General features: G+C 31.8%; 1 protein-coding gene across 9 annotated transcripts in view; it reads left to right on the top strand.

Moving 5' to 3' along the window:
* The first annotated feature begins 531 nt into the window (after positions 1-531).
* LOC127734226 (uncharacterized) overlaps positions 532-25,536 on the top strand; it is a 49,698-nt gene continuing 24,693 nt past the window's right edge. The window contains exons 1-9 of one of the 9 annotated variants that reach the window (XM_052244035.1): positions 532-1,563; positions 2,315-2,368; positions 3,717-3,832; positions 4,946-5,090; positions 6,238-6,440; positions 9,646-9,733; positions 10,655-10,754; positions 13,769-13,914; positions 15,401-15,428. The gene's annotated coding sequence lies outside the window, so the exon portion shown is untranslated. Of the gene's footprint in view, positions 1,564-2,314; positions 2,369-3,716; positions 3,833-4,945; positions 5,091-6,237; positions 6,441-9,645; positions 9,734-10,654; positions 10,755-13,768; positions 13,915-15,400; positions 15,429-17,111; positions 17,212-20,225; positions 20,372-21,857; positions 21,886-25,536 lie in introns of all 9 variants that reach the window. The other 8 variants (XM_052243997.1, XM_052244021.1, XM_052244006.1 and 5 more) reach the window with 8 other exon arrangements.

Consider the following 25,536-nt stretch of genomic DNA (forward strand, 5'->3'; position numbering starts at 1 on the left):
ACGTGATTGTTTTATGTGATATTGTGGTTTTTAGTTATACTTACTAATTGTTCGCTAGCTAATTGTTCGCTAGCTTGAGTCGGGTATTTATATTTATATATAAACATTCATATGTGTGAATTATTTTTTACTTGAAGCATTGACTTTCACATGTTTAAGGTTCATCGGAAGGAATTGGCTAATATGGCCATGTTAACAACAGACAATTTACTCTGAGTAAAGACAAATATGTGCAGCTAGAAACATTTTGAGTCATGACAGGACCTAGATCAATACAATTTCAATGCATTGTATGTTTCATACAAATAAGAACTTTCCTTGATTTTTTGAATATGTTGTTTTCCATTCCCTCAGAAAGTGCAAAAATATACTAGATTTAGAAAAATGTTTAAGCTGTTCCCCTCATGTGATGATTGTATTGAATTGTATTGGTTGACATGGCATATAGAAGGACGATATACATCTGCACAACAATATGATGATTTTTATAAAATAAGTGAGTGACCGTATCAGAGGACATTCAAGGGATTATTTATTTAACCATCTACTGCAGACTTGTAAAAGGAATCTCATAATCCAACAAAGTTGTTTTTTTCGGAATCACACAATGCATATAACCTTAATTTATATTATTCCTGTCATGTTGGTAAACTTTTTTCCAGATGCACAGGTTTGTCTGTGCTTAGAGTAAATTGTATGGTGTAAACACGACAATATTTGTCAATACCTGCGGAAGGCACGTTCATCATTTTTGTAAAGTGATAGTATTGGTTGGGTTTTATTAACAATAAACAATTGACTGTATATGTATCTGGATTATTTCAGGAGTGTTCTAAAAAAATGTATTCGTCAGTTAGTACAAACTGCATATATCTAGGTAAAATCTATATTCGTAGAGGTCATCGGTGTCATATATGATAGAATACATAAAGTTATTATAAATGGAAATGAAATATGAAACAAATATAACGAGAAAGAATGCAAATAACGCCGAATGAAGTAATAAAGTCATGCATAAGTTAACAAAACCTCCATCTGACAAAATATTTTAATGCGCACAGGTATCAAATTCCGGGTTTTCCTGACATAAATCTACTTTAAGCTCATTTATGCATCAATAATATACCTATTTACTCCTCACTTGATATCAAGAGATACTTACTATTGTGTATGGTAAAGTTTCATATTCTTAAACCCGATAATTGAAAAATATTCGGTTAAGATGTAAATTTAGTAGAAAAACATTAGAAGTTTTTAAAAACGCAATGATATATCATCCTTTGTTTCATTTTGAGCTGCAAGTTTAATTAAAGGTATCAAAATTGTAAATTTTAAATTGAAATTACTTTTAATTCAAATGAAAAAAAAGTCAATGAGATGATGAAGTATAAAATCAAAATTGATTTTTGTGTAAACATTTGATATGATGGGATGAATACATGCCACTCGGAATAATTAGCCTATAACAAAGACATGTGGTACTTCAGTGTATTCTTCTTTTTGTCGTGAATATCATCTAAAAGATGCTTACAGCTGCAATGTGACTCACAACTAGATAACTCAGTAAGTTACAACTCCTTCATATCTATATCTTTCAATTAAGTTTAACTAGCTAGTTGTTTGATTTCGATATAAACTTTTTAATTGGTGTCATGATGGTTGTTTACATTTTTACCTCCATTGGTTGGACAAATTTCAAAATATTCACACTTTAGTTTATCCTGTACTCTTTTTATATTTGATGTTCGTCTTATATCGGTATTTTGTTTGTTTCATGTTCTCTTTTTTTTTTAAGATATGTCGGTTTTATATTAAATGTACGATTTAAATTGGTATTTTATCTTTTTTATTTTAAAGATTTGTCGATTTGTTTACTAGCAGCAAGCAGTTGTCAGAACACACATATATGTATTCAACTTTGCTTCAGTACCAACCAATCAGTTTCGAAAAATAAACCAAAAAAATTAAAATATTCACATATAAAAACAAACGACAACCACTGAATTACAGGCTCCTGACTTGGGACAGGCATAGTGGTGTAACAGTACAACATCAGAACAAACTAAAAAATCAGTTGAAAAGGTATTAACTCATCAGATTGATACAAGCAGAAATACATCTAACAAAAAAAAAAAAAACAGACCGGACGTGGCAGGGTATGTATACATATCCACAACAAAAAGACACTAAGTACAGATCTGAGAGTACATTTCCATATCTACAAATGTATTGTCTCTTCTATTCTGCCTGTTGCTCATAATACGATTTGTGGCTTTAATTTTGTTTCTGTTTTGACACTCATAATTTATTTTAGGTCATCAATGTCCATTGCACGACCATTAGATACGAAAAGGAAAGTAAGTATTTGGTATGTGAAAATAATGTAACATTTTCCCTTTTTATAGAAAAGCTCATTATTTTCAATTTAACATGATGGCTTTCTTATTATTTGCTGTGAAGAACCATAAGAGATAACTGCAATATTTCATTACTGCTGATGTCACGTCATAACAAATCATTTATGTTTTGGCCAGAATGACAGGTGTCAGTTTTTTTTTCTTCAAAAGCATAGTTAATCGAGATCAATATATATATATTCAAAAAGAAATGTTTAATAAATCCAATGCTTATACCACATTTATAGAAGCTTCAATTTTTTATAATGAGAATCAAGGCTCGATAGAAAAAGAATTAAAGAGGTAAAGTTTTATTCCAGAGTATAGAAGTATGACACACAATTATTCTGTTCAGTGACCTTGTTTTGTAATTTTTTCACAGAAATCAGACGTAAAAAATGTACATTTTGTTGGAAATGCGAACGAACTTTATTTAAAAATGCGAAATAACTAAAAGTTTACATAAATATATATATATTGCTTGATTCAGGAAAAGAATCAAAAGCACTTTTAGAACCAATTGTCACTGACACATTTCTACCCCCCGAAAAAAACCAACAAAAAACTAAATTAAATTAAAAAAATAGAAAACCTAACACATTTTAATTGCACTGATCCGTGAATATTATCAGATAATCATTCACAAAACCATCGAACAAATACAGGTTAACGAAAATGAAAAGTAATACAAAATTAGATGATGATCAAATGTAGACTATCAATTTTGTAAGTCACAAAACAATTTTTCAGTGACAATGTCTTGTCAACGATATATGGAGATCTATATGGACAAAAATATTGGGCAGCAAAACCAAGTGACTTGCAGTTAATACCAATACAAGAAGAATACCGAAATACATATCTATTCTATCCTGGATATCTAGTAATAATTAATATTATGCAGGAAAGTTGGACAAAACTGGCAGAATTATTAATTTCAAATAAAAAAGATAGCAAGCGTCATCGATGACATCTCTGATTAAGCCAAAGTTGCATCTGACATAGTCGACTGGGAATACCAAGCTACATTCTACGACCGTTTCTGGTTTTTTTTAATTTTCAGTTGATAATATAAAATAAATGAGTGAAAAATATTTCCGAATTGAATAATTTTAGAAACCCATATTCGAGTAAGATTTTTCTAAAAAAAAAAAAAAGACTCTATATATTCTCCTCTGATTTTCTTTCTCTCTGCTTTTTTCGCTTATTTCGTTTTCTTTTGGGGGTGTTTATAGATATCGTACTTGAATTAAATAATCATCCATAATCAATAGTTCATTTTGAGTCAATAACGTTGTTTCTGTTTGTCTTTGTTCTTAGGTTTTATACAAAATGTCAGAGGATTCCACTTAAACTACGAAGAATTAGAAACTAACCTGAGAAAATGTATCATTGTTGTGATTACCAATGTCACCTTAGATTACACTCATAGAGATGTAAGTATATGGGTTAATCAAACCAAACTGTACCATTATTGTACAACCATTACATTAGACCACACTCATTGAGATGTAAGTATGTGTGTTAATCAAACCAAGCTGTACCATTATTGTACAACCATTACATTAGACCACAGTCATAGAGATGTACGTATGTGTGTTAATCAAAGCAAGCTGTATCGTTATTGCAATAACCATTACATTAGACAAAACTCATTGAGTTGTATCGGTGTTAATCAAAGCAAAACTGTACTGTTATTGTTATAACCAATGCCATTGTTACATTAGATCGCACTCATTGGGATGTAAGTACACATGTTTGTTAATCAGAATAAAACGATACGTTATTGTAATAACCAATGTTACATTAGACCACACTCATTGAGTTGTATGGGTGTTAGTTAGAGCAAAACTGTACTGTTATTGTTATAACCAATGCCATTGTTACATTAGACCGCACTCATTTAGATGTAAATACACATGTTTGTTAATCAACCGTTATCATAATAATCAATGATACCATAGACCACACTAATAGAGATGTAAGTATTTTCAATAATCAAAATAAAACTGTTCCGTTATTTATATAACAAATTTACCTTAGACCACACTCGTAGAGATGTTAGTATACTTGTGTGTTCATCAAAATCAGAACACGCTAATGGCTCAGATATAATTGGACATATAGAATAACTGTACAGTACATTATCTCTGAATATAAAATTTAAAATAACCGGTAGAATGCGATAAAGCGCATTTAATACGGCGTTCCAAATTATAAGCCTCGTATTTTTAATGAGTTTTTTTTTTTGTATAAAGTGAAAAATGCGTTTTACGCACATTCTATACATTTTAAGACTTTTTGTTAACAAATTTCTAATTGATTGTATCTCTGGAAATATGTATATCCAGATACAACGAGTTCTTAAGCATACAAAATTTTATCATACATATCGCCTAATTTTATATACGTTGCCTTAATTGGCTACTATATCGAAAGAACTACTAGTATGTCGGTCATTAACTAAACATTTCTCACTTTCATCAATACCCTTATTAATAGAATTTTACTGACGAAAGATGTGTAATTCGAATCTTTTTTATTTTCAGATTAATTTGAAATTTGAAATAAATCTATGGCCTTTAAATGGAAATAAAGATTTCTTCAATACATCATGTACTCTCCCAAAACCCCCTGAGAGTGAACTCAATACAAATCTCATAAGATATGGTAGAACTGGAAAATGGAAATGGGGTACGTAAAGTTAGTGAGTAATGGCAAAAGAAAGGATATGTTAGTGTAAACAGTATCTATTAATGAAAAAATATAACAATGAAGTAGTACAATGTTACATGAAATTCAAATATGTGATTCGTAAAAGGATATGTTGATCCATGACACAAAATCCCTATATAAAAATAAGGAATTGTGGTATGATTGCCAATGAGAAAAATATCCAACACCTGTACCCACATTTGGGAACAGTGACTTTATTGCTTAAATCGTTTAACCTTGTGTTTGTATTTAAAAAGAAAACGTGGGTGTTTGAAGTTGCAAATTAAGCGCTCAATCTTCGTACCATATTCAGGATGAGAACACATATAAGAGATATCATATGGCCATGAATTATTATAATAAAATTGAGAATGGAGATGGGGAATATGTCAAAGAGACAACAACTAACTCACTATTTACAGTTCTCAGGAATACATGTCAGCTCAGGTTGGCACATCATCCCTGAACACTGCTTGTTAAACAAAGAAGGAAGTGCCAGTCATAACGTTCAAAAAAAAATTCTACGATCTAGACAATCAAGCTTCAAACAGACCACTTATGTAAGAGAATGGTAAAGCGTGTTTTAGAGCAAGAGAAAGATAAGTGCATGATTTGATTTTGAACATATTTTATTCATTATGATATGAAAAGGACTGAGCAACAGGCACAGCCTATACAAGCTCTTTGCATATTACGTGTACAAGGTATAAATCATACACAAACAACTGTTTTAAGAATACTTCAAGAGAAAAATCGTAAGAAACAAATATATGGAGAACAATAAACCCCAAAACAGATCACAAAATAGGATGAGTAGTATGAATCTTAATGTAACCAGACCTGTCCCCAAAAAGGCTAAGACTTCCTGCTCAAAGGATAGCATCTTATAAATAAAATTCAATGATTAAGTCACAAAACGAACATGTCAAAACCATTAAAAAATCCGTAATAATTTTTTGACATATTGGTACCAACTTGTATGAGCGGTCAACGCATTGTAAATTAGACGATATTGAACTATATAAACCCGTTCATTTAGTAGCTGTATTGTGTAACCAGAAATAAAAGAAAAGTCACAATGAAATTGACTCATCGACACGTTGTACATGTTGCTTTCAAATAATAGGTTTGACAGACGCACCAATGGACTGGATAACAACTATTTCTTACTTCAATAATATAGAGGATATGTATATAAGGATCTGGTTTGTTGCGGCTCCTGTGGAATACAAATTCTCACAGTATAATGTTTCGTTAGAACAAATTATGTCAGGAGAGGAAATAGATTTTGAAGATAGAATAACAATAGAAGTGAGCAGAGTATCCAAGGTAAAAGTTTTATCTTTGACTTTTTATTAGTAATATAGAAACTGGATATCAATGTAATATATTTCCCTTAATAATGACAAGGTAAGAGATATTTATATCCCATCTATCCAAATGAACCAGGGTTGAATCAAGGTCACTAAAAAAGTTAAAAACTCCATTTTTACAAAAAATAATGAAATCATAGAAGTAAAGAAATTACGTTTAAACAATATTCAATATCTCTTTGATACCTCTATTGTACCAAGCTGTGAACTAAAATGGGAGCTGTTTTTTTAATCTGAGTTGACATGGGAACTTATTTGGGACTGTGTTCATGACAAATTTGCTTATAGAAAAGCAAAACAACTTCAATGGAATTACTACATAATATTATTTATACAGAAAATAGGCTACAAAAATAAAACATCAAATGGTAAATATAACTGCACCTTTTTGATCACTGTAAATTAGTTGAAGAAATTTGGATTGATATCTTTTGCTATGTTAAATGAATTTTGCACTGGTCAAAATATTACCAAAAACCGAAATGAATAAACTCCTGGGTAATGCTATCAAAGGTGATGTAAACATGAAGCTTATTGATGCTGTAAAAATATCTTATTTGGAAATATAGGAATGTTGTCAAATATCAACAACAGATACTTTCAGGATCATATATAGATGATATGGTCAAGGATTTCGTTACCATAAATTACGTAAAATTTTGTTAAGTTCTTTCATAGATACAAAGATTTGATTAGTAAATTTGGCTGTACTTGTAGAAAACTGATTAAAAACGGTATTTCACATCCTAATGTTCAGTAGTTGTCGTTTGTTGATGTGGTTCATAAGTGTTTCTCGTTTCTCGTTTTTTATATAGATTAGACCGTAGGTTTTCCCGTTTGAATGGTTTTACACTAGTAATTTTTTTGGGACCCTTTATAGCTTACTGTTCGGTGTGAGCCAAGGCTCCGTGTTGAAGACCGTACTGTGACCTATAATGGTTTACTTTTATAAATTTTGACTTGGATGGAGAGTTGTCTCATTGGCACTCATGCCACATCTTCTTATATCTATTAAAAGTGAAATCGAGTTTTTGCTTTCATGTATTAAAATTAAATTAAATGATGACGTTTATGCAAACATTACAAACATTTCTCACTAGGTTATTAATTGTGTATTGTGTTATTTATAAATATAAACAAACAAAATTCATACATTGTTGTGATAACATTAACGGTACCAATGTTTCTACACAAGGGACTAATTTCACAAAAAGTCTTAAGAGAAAAAATACTTGTAAGTCATGAACATTTCAGTATAACTTACGATCAATTTTTGTTGAAATTTTTTTGTGAAAAGAGCCCCATTTGCCTATTTCGAAAATAAATGTCTCTTCAGTGATGCTCGAGTCCAAAATATTTGAAAATCCAAAAATTGACAAGCTTATAAAAGGACAAAAAGTATAACCAAAGCAGAGGCAAGGAATCAGAGCTTTGCATGAGGGAGATATATTCCTTAATTCAAAATAATTTCCAAAATTTCGTATTAGAAAATTTCAATAACACAATATTTTCTTACTCACCACCATTAATCTCCTTTTCATTCTTAACTTAAAATACATCACGATTTGGTTGACCGATACGATGTGTCTCAAAGTACTAGCGACATGTTTTCGCTGTCTTTGATCTTTAGAAACCAGAATAGTCGTCTGATCAGTTATTTAACCGATTGTGTCAAATTCCGATTGAGACATTTTGACTGAGTGTGGATTTGCATGGCGGGTGATCCATGCATATCAGAAGACGCTTACCCTGTCGCCACACCTGGTCTTGTTCCTTTTGGAGTACATGCAATATTCCTAGTTTTTCTTTTTCACCTTGGTTTGTATCTTTTTAATCGATTTCTGAGATTTGACCAGTAAATAAATTTCGGTAAATACTCTTGCCTAAAATTAAACACTATACAAAACGACAAGCATTGCGTGCAAAGCAGAATGTGCTTCCCTTTTCGAAACACGAATCAGTTCCTTTTGTCCGTAACATTATTTATAGTTTAAATATATTAATTCGTCATCATTAAAAAAATATCATCATACAAAAATATGTATTATAGTAAGATTCGGAAAAAAGCTGTGCTAATATTATTCCGTTTCCTTGTCTCCAATTAACAATTCAATGATCATTTCATGCTCTTTATACACGAAATATTATAAGTTTTATGAATGAAATAGTTATGTTAATCTACTATTTGATTTGGTACCAATTTTTGCAAATAATCTGGAGTTTTTTTATTAGCCATTTTTTTTTAAGTTTGAATAAAAGTCCTTTATGTCATACCCAATCAAAGGCTTCGCTGATGTCACAAAATACCATAATTTCTTTCAAGTTATATAAAGCCCTAACTAAGTCGTTAGAAATATCAATTAATTGATTTACCTGATTAATATGGGGTAATAATAAATATAGAAATAACAAGATATGGTACGATTGCCAATGAGACAACTCTCAACCAAAGATCAAATGACATAGAAGTTTACAACTATAGGTCACCGTGCGGCCTTCAACAATAAGCAAAACCCATACCGCATAGTCAGCTATAAAATGCCCCGAAATGACAAATGTAAAAAATTTCAAACGAGAAAACAAACGGCCTCATTTATGTGCAAAACAATGAACGAAAAACACATATGATATACAACAATAAACGACAACCACTGAATTAAAGGCTCCTGACTTTTGACAGGCACATACAGAATGTGGCAGGGTTAAACATGTTTGCAGGCGCCGAACCCTCCCCCTAACCTCCCTTAATAATTTATTAGTAATACATAGATTACATTTATTGAAATCTTAAACGTCACTACATACACGGGCAAAGCGAACGAGTTGTGATATATAAACACCGTAAGATTGTGCCAAAGGAACCATCCAAAAAGGAAAAATTAACAATAGGGAAAGAAATATCGTCCCTTTTGTAGTAAATGTTTGTGTAGAGTTTCCCGTGTAAAACTAAAATACCTTAATCTAGGAGAGGACAATTATTAACCAGTCATTCAAAACTGTTATGAGCTTATTTTTAATTACAAATGTGTGTACATGTTTATCTACACACCGCTTCATGCACTTTGACAAGACACTTAGCAATGAGATTGGTATGTAGTTTGTTTCTGTTTTCTTGCTTTATATCGTCTTTGTTTTATTTTGTATCATGATGTATATTTTAGGCACGAAAAAGTTATCTAATTGAAATTTGAATTTATGCAGGGAGACTGCACATTTCAAAATGTTAAACCCGCAAGGTACAGGATTTTGGTAGGTTTTTGTCTAATATTTATGTCTAATGACTCTTTCATAAGTTTGATATCAAACTTAAATCTCTTAAATATCTTTTGGTAAGACTATTGCACCTTCAGTAAAGTAGAAAAGCGATGTTCAAGATGTTTTTAACGTGTTCATAATGTTTGTTAATAATTAATCAATCATAAAGCAGATTGATTCTAAGTGGAAAAGTTGCAAATTACAGCAATGTACGAGTACTTCGGACTTTATTCAGTTTATCATTGAAGTCTACACTTTGAAGGTTGGCGCCTATTAAAACGTTTAAACCCGCTACATTTGTTTGCACCTGTCCTAAGTCAGGAACCTGATGTTTTTGTTGGTTGTCGTTTGTTGATGTGGTTCATAAGTGGTTCTCGTTTCTCGTTTTTTATATAGATTAGACCGTTAGTTTTCCTGTTTGAATGGTTTTACACTAGTCATTTTTATGGCCCTTTATAGCTTGCTGCTCCGTGTTGAAGGCCGTACTTTGACCCCTAATGGTTTACTTTTACAAATTGTGACTTGGATGAAGAGTTGTCTCATTGGCACTCATACCACATCTTCTTATATCTATATACATCAGTAAACTCCTTCGAAATAACCTTCATTATCAATCAAATAATCCTTTGATATGATCTTGCTATCTAATATAACTCTTCTTCAATATATCCCTGTCTCTTCTATGATACATTTTTTTCTCATCTATGATATATTATTCTCTCTTATAATATAAAAAGTAAAATAACAAAAATACCGAACTCCAAGGGAAATTCAAAACGGCAAGTCCTTTATAAAATGGCAAAATCAAAAGCTCAAACACATCTAACGAACGGAAAAAAACTGTCATATTCCTTATATATATCATTGTCTCCTTTATATATGAATTATTAGTAGTAACGTATATTATTATTTAAGGTTCAGCCATTAGATGACATTTGTACTTGTATATCCAATAGAAACAATTGTGGGCAGTGTATACAAACAAGAACTTCTGTTATCATTGTGCCGACGACAGGTAAAATGCTGATGTTTATGAAAAAATTGATACAAAATTAGCTCATTTTTTAAATTCAGATCAAGCAATTATAACCTTTGAAAATGTTTTAATCATTTAAACTATATTGATACATTCAATCAAAACTGTAAAGGTTAAATCTTCTGAGTACTATGAGTTTACTTTTAGAAACTATTACTGTACAGCACACATATGAGAGATTGAAGAAGCACAAATAAAAGAGAAAACAAGACAATTTACACATTTACTCAATTGAAAAATAAAACCGGTATTTATTCACATTTAACACTATGTCCTATTGCTTTCATTCATTTACTAATACACAGACAAGGAATACCTACCAATATCTATTATTATACTTCATGTCAAAATGCCAGATTTTGATTGGCTAATACGAGGGTGTTAATTTACTCTATTACCCTTCATGGAGACGCTTGATCAAGTGTGCGCTTTATTAAATACGACTCTATCCTATGGCAAATACTCTATTACCCTTCACGGAGACGCTTGATCAAGTGTGCGCTTAATTAAATACGGATGGTTGTTATGTACAAGACGTCATAGTTTATTACTTTGAATTTGAAATTTAATCGACAGTAATAACAGAACATTCAGTATAATAAATTAAATAACACATATCGGAGAAGCTGATAGAGCAGATAGCTACCCCTCGAAAAGACATTGTCAACCTTGGCTTCGCCTCAGTTGACAATGTTTTCTCGGGGTAACAATCTGCTCTATTACCCTCTCAACTATGTGTTATTTATATACTGTCATGATACTAATTCTAACTATGTAGCAATTCACGCGAGAATGTGTTATAATTTTCATGTATTGAAATAATATATAAGAAACTTTAAGGGCTAGTGTCTTCCAAAGAAACACAGTCTTAATTCAAATTCATTCATGCAATATAGAATACAAGTAGGGAGCGTCTTTATCTCGAAAATGTAAATTTCTATTATTATCTATTCTACATCTTTGTCTCTCCATAAGGAAATATTATGAATAATACCAATATGACAAAGTCACTAGGACGATAAAAGTGAGGTGAATGATACCAAAAATTTTGGGACATTCAAACTCATAAGTCGAAAATAAACTTACAACGCCATGGCTGAAAAAGAAAAAGACCAACAGACAAATAACAGTACACAAATAAAGGCAACAGTAGTATACCAGTGTTCAAAAGTCATAAATCGATAGAGAGAAAACAAATCCGGGTTACAAAAACCAAAACCGAGGGAAACACATCAACTATAAGAGGAAAACAAAGGAACAAAAGGAACACCGAGTTGCAACAAAAACAAACGCTAACACACATAGAAACGAAATATTTGATAACAACTGCCATATTCCTGACTTGGTACAGGACATTTTAAGAAAAAATGGTGGGTTGAACCTGGTTTCATGGCATGCCAAACCTCCCGCTTTATGACAATGTTAAAAAAATATCGCTAAAACACTACGTGACAGAAATACAGCACAAACACACGCAAGAACATTCATAACAGAGAAACGCACAAACAAATAATATAATAGTCGACACAACATGTATACCACAGAACAACAACGAACATATTCCCTCAACGATAAAAACCACAGGATATCAAAAACAGTGACGCGCTTACGTAACTAACATGCAATCTCGAACTTTATACAATTATTTTCACAATATTCGTCCAAACAATTTTCATGACAATGATGGTATTTGGATTACAAACGATAAGACATAACGATTATCCAACCGAAACCATAACAGAAACATCAAAATAAATCCATTAATGTTGGATGTACAAAACACCGAGACACGCCGCACAGCAATGCAAATTAACTCTCGGTATAACAGTCGTATTCGGGAATATGACAATGATGGTATTGAAAGGCAATTTAATAATTATTTGGACAACAAACGATATGACATAATACATTATTCAACCGAAACCATAACAAAAACATAAAAAATAATTACATGAATGTTGGATGTACAAAATACCGAGACACGTCGTATAGAAATGTAAATTCACTCTCGGTATAACAGTCATATTCGGGAATAAGTCACGTCCGGTACTTAGCAGACAGACGACATAGATGTTTAACCACAATCTAAGACGTGGTAAAAATGTCATTATTTAGTATAGATCAACCAATTCGTGATGGTGTCCATAAAATTTACGTGTCATTTTTAATCTTTCCTCCTCATAACTCTGTTGGAGAAGTTTCTGCGTAAGGAGCACACTCCTGTATATAAAGTCAGTATAGTGTGAACATGCACGAACAATACGTATCAATTGAGATATGTACACACCAAACGACGGAGCAGAGGGTATGTTACTGCATAGAAATGGGAAATTGATAATTGGGAAGTTGAAATCATCCCGTTTGTCATAGATTTTAGTGTGAAGTTATCCATCTGTGTCAATATTGAGGAAAACACATCATAGAAAACTAAAGACTGAACAACGCAAACCCCACCAAAAACTATGGGTGATCTCAAATACTCCGGAAGGGTAAGATCCTGCTCTACATGTGGCACCCTTCGTGTTGCTCATGTAAGTCACGAGAAAAGGATTTGACGGTATGCCTGTTTCTAAGACGATGAGTGATTAGAAACAGTAACGTAAGAAAGTCATCATGGACACCCCTTTATCAGTTACTAGCTTTTCTAACTATTAAGAATAATAATAAAAGATAAGAAAGATTGCACATGTGAGTTTTTTATTTTTTTTATTTTTCAATCATATATAGATTGAATCACCCAATTTGATAACGTCAGAATGAATTTTAATACTAATTTGATTTCAACTGTGCCAACTTTACGGCTAAATACTTAACTCCGTATCAGGTTTTACACTAGTAATTTTTGGGGCCCTTTATAGCTTGCTGTTCGGTGTGAGCCAGGGTTCCGTGTTGAAGACCGTACTTTGACCTATAATGGTTTACTTTTATAAATTCTGACTTGGATGGAGAGTTGTCTCATTGGCACTCATACCACATCTTCTTATGTCTATTAGAAGACGTGTGAGTGTAGAAAAAACTTCACCAGACCCAATGCAACCTGAAAATGATGGTGAAACAACTAGTCAGCATATTATTCTCGGTTTTATTGCTTTCCTCCTAGCGATGATTACATTTGTCGGATGTTACAAATTTTATAACGGTAAGTTATAAACATGATCGTACATTTTGAAGTTAATTCAGCACAGATGCAATACATTAAAGTGATTGTAGTGGTATAACATTACACAAAACAATAAGTAAGGTCTATTATGTTTACAAAGTTAAAGATGTTTTTGGAGCCGCAACATGCAGAATAACATCATGTTTGGTACACCTCTATTCTTAAGTAGTTGTGGTTTTCATCTTGCATTCAAAGTTGGGTTTGTATATCTTTTAGCATCTAATAAAAAGTTTGTTATAAATAAACTCATCATAGATACCAGGATTGAAATTTTATATTTACGCTAGACGCGTGTTTCGTCTACAAAAGACTCATCAGTGACGCTCGAATAAAAAAAATATTAAAAAGGCCAAAAAAAGTACGAAGTTGAAGAGCATTAAGGACCAAAAATTCCTAAAAGTTTTGCCAAATACAGCTGAGGTAATCTATTCCTGAGGTAGAAAAGCATGTAAAGCTAAAAAAATTTACAACACTTGTTATACGCTGTTTGCAAATGATATTAACACTTTATAAATTTCGTGCGTCCGAAGCGCTTTTCAGGAAAACTCAAACTTAAATATTTGAAATGCAGGGATGTACAATTACAAGGAACGTTAGGAGCTATATGACCAAAAGATAACTTAAAAAAATAACCAAATTCATCTGAGCTCGTTAAGTTGCTTCGACTTTCGTACTTTTGGGGAAAAATTTAATAAAAACTTTATTGCAACCATTGATTTTCGTATTTTCGGATCATACGGGCTACAGATTAATTGAAATGATAGTGCATTAGAAAACGTCGTTTAAATATGTAAATCGATGTGCATCTTTGGTTATTGAAAACCTGTGAGGATTCCATCTCTAAATATTTTTTAGCATTAATGCTGCTTAAGTCCAATTTTTTGGTATGATTATCTTCAAGGTCACTTAAATAAAAAAAAAATAGCAGGTTCCTTACTTCATGTCCTGTTGTAGACTCTATGCATGTTTGGTTGAGTTCTGTTATGCCGTTTTCAACGACTAGCGGTGCGTAAAAAACGATTGCGAGGGCAAATTGATGCGCATAACTTAATTTACCATCATCTTAACATTGAAAAGACGGGAAATGGTGATTAAAGAAACGACTAATTAGCTATTTGTTTTATTAATGTTCATGATTCCAAGATTTGCAATGCAGAAATATCCACATAGCGAAAATTTGTGTTATATTTATGAATGATCAATTCGTGACTTATATGCTGCTCGTAACTGAACTTTATGATTTCTCAAGCGTAACTGCATTTTGTAGTTGCTCCTAACTGTACTGCTGATGTTTAATATGAGATCTTTTTTTCAAACAACACAATAACGTTGAATATACCTGATGAGCCTTATGCCTTATTTACCTTGTGTGATAAATATAATGAACACATTATTATATTGAATAGTTTAAATGTAGAATATGTTATTGATTCGTGCTTTACAACTCATAACAATTATTTTTCAGCTACAGAAAACAGTTACAGACGTTAAAGGTACGAAAAACCTTGCCATTTTTTTTTTTTAGGTTTTTTTTATAAACCATGGTTACGTATAGTACGTTGTTGAATTAAGTGTAAAATATTCACTCAATTTTTCATTTAGTTTGCCAAAAGGCGTTTAATTTGTGTTTATTATCGTAAACTGAGATGTGAATATATGTTAATAACACACAAATTCAAAAATAATAACAAAAAGACATTGAGAGTTTAATATGCAATCTTCAACAGAAAAGAAGATTCGATATTATCGGAAGGGCTTAATCGCCTTGTATTTTTCATCACGCTTGTAATGTTAGTATAAAAAAGTTTATGTTTACTTAATTGATGTAAACTAATAATTACATTTATTCAGAATTAAATGGAGGTCAAGGACAGTAGTTATTGTAGCGACAGATAAAGACGACCTACATAACACATTGGTCAAGTCTTTTGTTATGTTCCTGCAAGAATCTTGCAATCTCAATATTTTATATTTTCTTGGTCACAGACTAAGAATAAAACATTTTGGATTGACAATGTCGTGAATAAATCAGATAATATGGTATTTGTGTGTTCACGGTGTTCAGTAAATCAGTATACACGTTTGGTAGGGTCTGGATATAGACATAACTTTGACAGTTTATTTATGGAATGTCTTGAAACTGCATTAAAAAGTTCAATTAGCCATTCTGAAATTTCAAAAAGGATCATTCTTGTTCAGTTTTTGTTCAGTTTGGACATCGTCAAAATATACATGTTCCCTTTGATCTTTCCAACAAAAAGCAGTATCTGTTAGTAAAGCATTTTGATGAATTTCTCAGTCATATCAATAGTTTTAATCCATGAAAAGAAGATATTAGCTACTTTTGCAACCAACACGATAATCACAAGCGATGTTCAAGATGTTTTTAACGTGTTCATAATGTTTGTTAATAATTAATCAATCATAAAGCAGATTGATTCTAAGTGGAAAAGTTGCAAATTACAGCAATGTACGAGTACTTCGGACTTTATTCAGTTTATCATTGAAGTCTACACTTTGAAGGTTGGCGCCTATTAAAACGTTTAAACCCGCTACATTTGTTTGCACCTGTCCTAAGTCAGGAACCTGATGTTTTTGTTGGTTGTCGTTTGTTGATGTGGTTCATAAGTGGTTCTCGTTTCTCGTTTTTTATATAGATTAGACCGTTAGTTTTCCTGTTTGAATGGTTTTACACTAGTCATTTTTATGGCCCTTTATAGCTTGCTGCTCCGTGTTGAAGGCCGTACTTTGACCTCTAATGGTTTACTTTTACAAATTGTGACTTGGATGAAGAGTTGTCTCATTGGCACTCATACCACATCTTCTTATATCTATATACATCAGTAAACTCCTTCGAAATAACCTTCATTATCAATCAAATAATCCTTTGATATGATCTTGCTATCTAATATAACTCTTCTTCAATATATCCCTGTCTCTTCTATGATACATTTTTTTCTCATCTATGATATATTATTCTCTCTTATAATATAAAAAGTAAAATAACAAAAATACCGAACTCCAAGGGAAATTCAAAACGGCAAGTCCTTTATAAAATGGCAAAATCAAAAGCTCAAACACATCTAACGAACGGAAAAAAACTGTCATATTCCTTATATATATCATTGTCTCCTTTATATATGAATTATTAGTAGTAACGTATATTATTATTTAAGGTTCAGCCATTAGATGACATTTGTACTTGTATATCCAATAGAAACAATTGTGGGCAGTGTATACAAACAAGAACTTCTGTTATCATTGTGCCGACGACAGGTAAAATGCTGATGTTTATGAAAAAATTGATACAAAATTAGCTCATTTTTTAAATTCAGATCAAGCAATTATAACCTTTGAAAATGTTTTAATCATTTAAACTATATTGATACATTCAATCAAAACTGTAAAGGTTAAATCTTCTGAGTACTATGAGTTTACTTTTAGAAACTATTACTGTACAGCACACATATGAGAGATTGAAGAAGCACAAATAAAAGAGAAAACAAGACAATTTACACATTTACTCAATTGAAAAATAAAACCGGTATTTATTCACATTTAACACTATGTCCTATTGCTTTCATTCATTTACTAATACACAGACAAGGAATACCTACCAATATCTATTATTATACTTCATGTCAAAATGCCAGATTTTGATTGGCTAATACGAGGGTGTTAATTTACTCTATTACCCTTCATGGAGACGCTTGATCAAGTGTGCGCTTTATTAAATACGACTCTATCCTATGGCAAATACTCTATTACCCTTCACGGAGACGCTTGATCAAGTGTGCGCTTAATTAAATACGGATGGTTGTTATGTACAAGACGTCATAGTTTATTACTTTGAATTTGAAATTTAATCGACAGTAATAACAGAACATTCAGTATAATAAATTAAATAACACATATCGGAGAAGCTGATAGAGCAGATAGCTACCCCTCGAAAAGACATTGTCAACCTTGGCTTCGCCTCAGTTGACAATGTTTTCTCGGGGTAACAATCTGCTCTATTACCCTCTCAACTATGTGTTATTTATATACTGTCATGATACTAATTCTAACTATGTAGCAATTCACGCGAGAATGTGTTATAATTTTCATGTATTGAAATAATATATAAGAAACTTTAAGGGCTAGTGTCTTCCAAAGAAACACAGTCTTAATTCAAATTCATTCATGCAATATAGAATACAAGTAGGGAGCGTCTTTATCTCGAAAATGTAAATTTCTATTATTATCTATTCTACATCTTTGTCTCTCCATAAGGAAATATTATGAATAATACCAATATGACAAAGTCACTAGGACGATAAAAGTGAGGTGAATGATACCAAAAATTTTGGGACATTCAAACTCATAAGTCGAAAATAAACTTACAACGCCATGGCTGAAAAAGAAAAAGACCAACAGACAAATAACAGTACACAAATAAAGGCAACAGTAGTATACCAGTGTTCAAAAGTCATAAATCGATAGAGAGAAAACAAATCCGGGTTACAAAAACCAAAACCGAGGGAAACACATCAACTATAAGAGGAAAACAAAGGAACAAAAGGAACACCGAGTTGCAACAAAAACAAACGCTAACACACATAGAAACGAAATATTTGATAACAACTGCCATATTCCTGACTTGGTACAGGACATTTTAAGAAAAAATGGTGGGTTGAACCTGGTTTCATGGCATGCCAAACCTCCCGCTTTATGACAATGTTAAAAAAATATCGCTAAAACACTACGTGACAGAAATACAGCACAAACACACGCAAGAACATTCATAACAGAGAAACGCACAAACAAATAATATAATAGTCGACACAACATGTATACCACAGAACAACAACGAACATATTCCCTCAACGATAAAAACCACAGGATATCAAAAACAGTGACGCGCTTACGTAACTAACATGCAATCTCGAACTTTATACAATTATTTTCACAATATTCGTCCAAACAATTTTCATGACAATGATGGTATTTGGATTACAAACGATAAGACATAACGATTATCCAACCGAAACCATAACAGAAACATCAAAATAAATCCATTAATGTTGGATGTACAAAACACCGAGACACGCCGCACAGCAATGCAAATTAACTCTCGGTATAACAGTCGTATTCGGGAATATGACAATGATGGTATTGAAAGGCAATTTAATAATTATTTGGACAACAAACGATATGACATAATACATTATTCAACCGAAACCATAACAAAAACATAAAAAATAATTACATGAATGTTGGATGTACAAAATACCGAGACACGTCGTATAGAAATGTAAATTCACTCTCGGTATAACAGTCATATTCGGGAATAAGTCACGTCCGGTACTTAGCAGACAGACGACATAGATTTTTAACCACAATCTAAGACGTGGTAAAAATGTCATTATTTAGTATAGATCAACCAATTCGTGATGGTGTCCATAAAATTTACGTGTCATTTTTAATCTTTCCTCCTCATAACTCTGTTGGAGAAGTTTATGCGTAAGGAGCACACTCCTGTATATAAAGTCAGTATAGTGTGAACATGCACGAACAATACGTATCAATTGAGATATGTACACACCAAACGACGGAGCAGAGGGTATGTTACTGCATAGAAATGGGAAATTGATAATTGGGAAGTTGAAATCATCCCGTTTGTCATAGATTTTAGTGTGAAGTTATCCATCTGTGTCAATATTGAGGAAAACACATCATAGAAAACTAAAGACTGAACAACGCAAACCCCACCAAAAACTATGGGTGATCTCAAATACTCCGGAAGGGTAAGATCCTGCTCTACATGTGGCACCCTTCGTGTTGCTCATGTAAGTCACGAGAAAAGGATTTGACGGTATGCCTGTTTCTAAGACGATGAGTGATTAGAAACAGTAACGTAAGAAAGTCATCATGGACACCCCTTTATCAGTTACTAGCTTTTCTAACTATTAAGAATAATAATAAAAGATAAGAAAGATTGCACATGTGAGTTTTTTATTTTTTTTATTTTTCAATCATATATAGATTGAATCACCCAATTTGATAACGTCAGAATGAATTTTAATACTAATTTGATTTCAACTGTGCCAACTTTACGGCTAAATACTTAACTCCGTATCAGGTTTTACACTAGTAATTTTTGGGGCCCTTTATAGCTTGCTGTTCGGTGTGAGCCAGGGTTCCGTGTTGAAGACCGTACTTTGACCTATAATGGTTTACTTTTATAAATTCTGACTTGGATGGAGAGTTGTCTCATTGGCACTCATACCACATCTTCTTATGTCTATTAGAAGACGTGTGAGTGTAGAAAAAACTTCACCAGACCCAATGCAACCTGAAAATGATGGTGAAACAACTAGTCAGCATATTATTCTCGGTTTTATTGCTTTCCTCCTAGCGATGATTACATTTGTCGGATGTTACAAATTTTATAACGGTAAGTTATAAACATGATCGTACATTTTGAAGTTAATTCAGCACAGATGCAATACATTAAAGTGATTGTAGTGGTATAACATTACACAAAACAATAAGTAAGGTCTATTATGTTTACAAAGTTAAAGATGTTTTTGGAGCCGCAACATGCAGAATAACATCATGTTTGGTACACCTCTATTCTTAAGTAGTTGTGGTTTTCATCTTGCATTCAAAGTTGGGTTTGTATATCTTTTAGCATCTAATAAAAAGTTTGTTATAAATAAACTCATCATAGATACCAGGATTGAAATTTTATATTTACGCTAGACGCGTGTTTCGTCTACAAAAGACTCATCAGTGACGCTCGAATAAAAAAAATATTAAAAAGGCCAAAAAAAGTACGAAGTTGAAGAGCATTAAGGACCAAAAATTCCTAAAAGTTTTGCCAAATACAGCTGAGGTAATCTATTCCTGAGGTAGAAAAGCATGTAAAGCTAAAAAAAATTACAACACTTGTTATACGCTGTTTGCAAATGATATTAACACTTTATAAATTTCGTGCGTCCGAAGCGCTTTTCAGGAAAACTCAAACTTAAATATTTGAAATGCAGGGATGTACAATTACAAGGAACGTTAGGAGCTATATGACCAAAAGATAACTTAAAAAAATAACCAAATTCATCTGAGCTCGTTAAGTTGCTTCGACTTTCGTACTTTTGGGGAAAAATTTAATAAAAACTTTATTGCAACCATTGATTTTCGTATTTTCGGATCATACGGGCTACAGATTAATTGAAATGATAGTGCATTAGAAAACGTCGTTTAAATATGTAAATCGATGTGCATCTTTGGTTATTGAAAACCTGTGAGGATTCCATCTCTAAATATTTTTTAGCATTAATGCTGCTTAAGTCCAATTTTTTGGTATGATTATCTTCAAGGTCACTTAAATAAAAAAAAAATAGCAGGTTCCTTACTTCATGTCCTGTTGTAGACTCTATGCATGTTTGGTTGAGTTCTGTTATGCCGTTTTCAACGACTAGCGGTGCGTAAAAAACGATTGCGAGGGCAAATTGATGCGCATAACTTAATTTACCATCATCTTAACATTGAAAAGACGGGAAATGGTGATTAAAGAAACGACTAATTAGCTATTTGTTTTATTAATGTTCATGATTCCAAGATTTGCAATGCAGAAATATCCACATAGCGAAAATTTGTGTTATATTTATGAATGATCAATTCGTGACTTATATGCTGCTCGTAACTGAACTTTATGATTTCTCAAGCGTAACTGCATTTTGTAGTTGCTCCTAACTGTACTGCTGATGTTTAATATGAGATCTTTTTTTCAAACAACACAATAACGTTGAATATACCTGATGAGCCTTATGCCTTATTTACCTTGTGTGATAAATATAATGAACACATTATTATATTGAATAGTTTAAATGTAGAATATGTTATTGATTCGTGCTTTACAACTCATAACAATTATTTTTCAGCTACAGAAAACAGTTACAGACGTTAAAGGTACGAAAAACCTTGCCATTTTTTTTTTTTAGGTTTTTTTTATAAACCATGGTTACGTATAGTACGTTGTTGAATTAAGTGTAAAATATTCACTCAATTTTTCATTTAGTTTGCCAAAAGGCGTTTAATTTGTGTTTATTATCGTAAACTGAGATGTGAATATATGTTAATAACACACAAATTCAAAAATAATAACAAAAAGACATTGAGAGTTTAATATGCAATCTTCAACAGAAAAGAAGATTCGATATTATCGGAAGGGCTTAATCGCCTTGTATTTTTCATCACGCTTGTAATGTTAGTATAAAAAAGTTTATGTTTACTTAATTGATGTAAACTAATAATTACATTTATTCAGAATTAAATGGAGGTCAAGGACAGTAGTTATTGTAGCGACAGATAAAGACGACCTACATAACACATTGGTCAAGTCTTTTGTTATGTTCCTGCAAGAATCTTGCAATCTCAATATTTTATATTTTCTTGGTCACAGACTAAGAATAAAACATTTTGGATTGACAATGTCGTGAATAAATCAGATAATATGGTATTTGTGTGTTCACGGTGTTCAGTAAATCAGTATACACGTTTGGTAGGGTCTGGATATAGACATAACTTTGACAGTTTATTTATGGAATGTCTTGAAACTGCATTAAAAAGTTCAATTAGCCATTCTGAAATTTCAAAAAGGATCATTCTTGTTCAGTTTTTGTTCAGTTTGGACATCGTCAAAATATACATGTTCCCTTTGATCTTTCCAACAAAAAGCAGTATCTGTTAGTAAAGCATTTTGATGAATTTCTCAGTCATATCAATAGTTTTAATCCATGAAAAGAAGATATTAGCTACTTTTGCAACCAACACGATAATCACCTTCTAATTAATATCTAAAGAACGTAGAAGTTTTATAAATGCATTTAACTATTTATATCTTTGTAAAGACAAACACAAATCATTTGTCGACAGATGGGGGAGGGGGGGGGGGGGGGGGGGGTACATTATGGAATTTACATACTCAAAAGTATTATGATAAAAATAAGGAAATGTATAGTATAGTACTGTATATTCACATCAAATCCTTATTATTTCTTAGTCCCATAATAACAATGATATATATTTCATTTACTTATGTCTTGATACAATTCAGGTATGCACTGTAGTTTGAACACAAAAAAATCATTATTTTTTAAAAAGAAATTAATACATCAATATCATTACAATTTTCATCATCGATCCTGTTCATTGTTATTACTATATTTTTACTAACTCTTTTTCCATAGAGCATCATGATAATTGTCTGCCATGGAATGTCCCCATTGATTACCTGTATATCTTTTCAAAATAATATAAAAAGGTTGCTATGTAGGATTATTCCTTTATCCTATTGACGTTTTATTACGTGAATATCAGGGGAGTAACTTATAGGGACAGGACAGTCATTAAAGGTTTCATTGCCATAATTATTTTCGATTTAATACTGTCTGATCTTGCATTAAACTCCCCACAGATCAATATTTGTCCTTGAAATCTAAACTGCAGAACTTCATTTTGAAGTTTTGCAGATATTAATTCTGAATCAGCTTTATTCATAAATGGTTTGATATAACAAAAAACACAAATAAACTATGTTAGAGAGTCCATGGATTTGTTTTTCCAATTTCGATCAAATTTAAAATGTTGACCTTTGTATCTTTTTTACTTCCTTTCTAATATATGTTTTGCATTTTACTGCTCTTCCTCCTGATCGTATCCCTCTTCTTAAGCGTTTAACAATTTTACAACGAAAGGGGATGACAACCTTGGAGATTTCCAGGCGAGTCAAACACAAAAGTTTCAACAAAACCAACTATATATATATATATATATATATATATATATATATATATATATATATATAAAACGTATTATTCAGCTGTATAAGGCCCCGATATATATATATATATATCGGGGCCTTATACAGCTGCGATATAAGGATTTTGCTCATTGTTGAAGGCCTTATAAGATGTTGATTATATTTCTTGTGTAAAAAGTTTTGATATAGCAATAAGAAGATGTGGTATGATTGTCAATGAGACAACTCTCCATCAGAGACCAAATGACATAGACGTTAATAACTGTTGGTCACTGTAAGTCCTTCAACAATGAGAAAACCCCATATCTTCTTGTGACTTTTAAAGCCATGTTTATTCTTAAAGCCTAAATAAAGCTTTTTCATACTTTTTGAAAAAAATATTGGAGAATAAAAGGGGCAATATAATAATTATAAGTTTCACTTCGTTGTTTGGTATATATTAATTAATGACATAGTCACTGATATTCAAGCCCAAAAAAAGCTTTTTGCTGAATTTTCAAGTCTATACTTAACTGTTCATAATCCAGATTAAGCTGCTGAATTTTTGAATAGCGATTTGAATAAAATTGACAATGGTCTAAAAAATGGCTTGTCAAATTCAACCCAAAGACCATGATAATGTCCCGAAAAATTGCAAAACCTTATGGTCAACCTTTAAAGATATATTACAAAGAATTGCAATTAGCCGAGAAACACAAGCATTTGGAGTTTATTTTTCGGATAATGGTTCATTTAATGTACATGTTGATTCTAATGTAGAGAAATCTTACAAAAGACATATCATTTTAAGGAGAGTAAAAAAAAAACACTTTAGATAGAATGACTTTGGAAAAAATATACATATCTTTTATTAGACATATCATTGAGTATATTGATGTTATCTTGGATTCAGGAAATCAAACTTTAATGAATAGACTCGAAAACATCCAAAAAGCTGCTCGTATAGTTACAGGGGGACTAAACTCTCAAGTTCTTCACTGTTATATGAATAAAGGTTTAAAACTAATAATTCACACAATATACCTGTTGCCATTTTATCTTAATAGTTACATTTTTCTTTTTCTCTTCTTCAGTTCATCACGAAACTTTACTGGCATTTTCAATAGTGTTATTATCTAACCGAGTATGTAGTTTTGATTAATTATTGTATATTGTATTCAAGTCATCCTGGAGACTGATCGGGTTAAGATAAGCATTTGTTTCTTGTTTCTGATTCCTATTTGCCACACTGTGAATTTATATTGTATAAGATGTATTTAAATTCATAATAAAATATTGTTTACACTAAAGGTCTTTGTGAAGTCTATCCTGAGCTGAAAGCACTAGATATCTTCTAGCTATAGACCATAAGGGTTATCAAAAATACAGTAATCAGAAAAAGTTCTACATAAGAATATACAAAGATGGATACTAGACTAGAATATTTCGAAGTAACAGTTTAAATACTAGCTGTACCAGTTAACGAACTAACTTTGAATTTCCTTGTCCTCTTTTGTTCAGATTTTTGGTGATTTGGATTGTTGAAAAGTTCTGTTTCTGGATGGACGGAAGTAATACTGATGTTGTTACAGATCAATATGTGTGTTAAGATGGGCCATGATAATACACACAAAGCCTATCCTTAATTGATTAAAGAAAACCATCCAATGATGGATCTAGAGTTGATATATTTTTTCTCAACAAATTCACATTTTTTTGTGAGTGCACAAACTCTTTACTTTTTGAATTAAAATATGCCACTTTTGTATTGAATGAAGGCTATATTCACCCGTTCAAATGCAAATAGAAAATGAACGGTG

The sequence above is a fragment of the Mytilus californianus genome, unplaced genomic scaffold (genome assembly GCF_021869535.1).
Source record: "Mytilus californianus isolate M0D057914Y unplaced genomic scaffold, xbMytCali1.0.p SCAF_1, whole genome shotgun sequence".
NCBI classification, from domain to species: domain Eukaryota; kingdom Metazoa; phylum Mollusca; class Bivalvia; order Mytilida; family Mytilidae; genus Mytilus; species Mytilus californianus.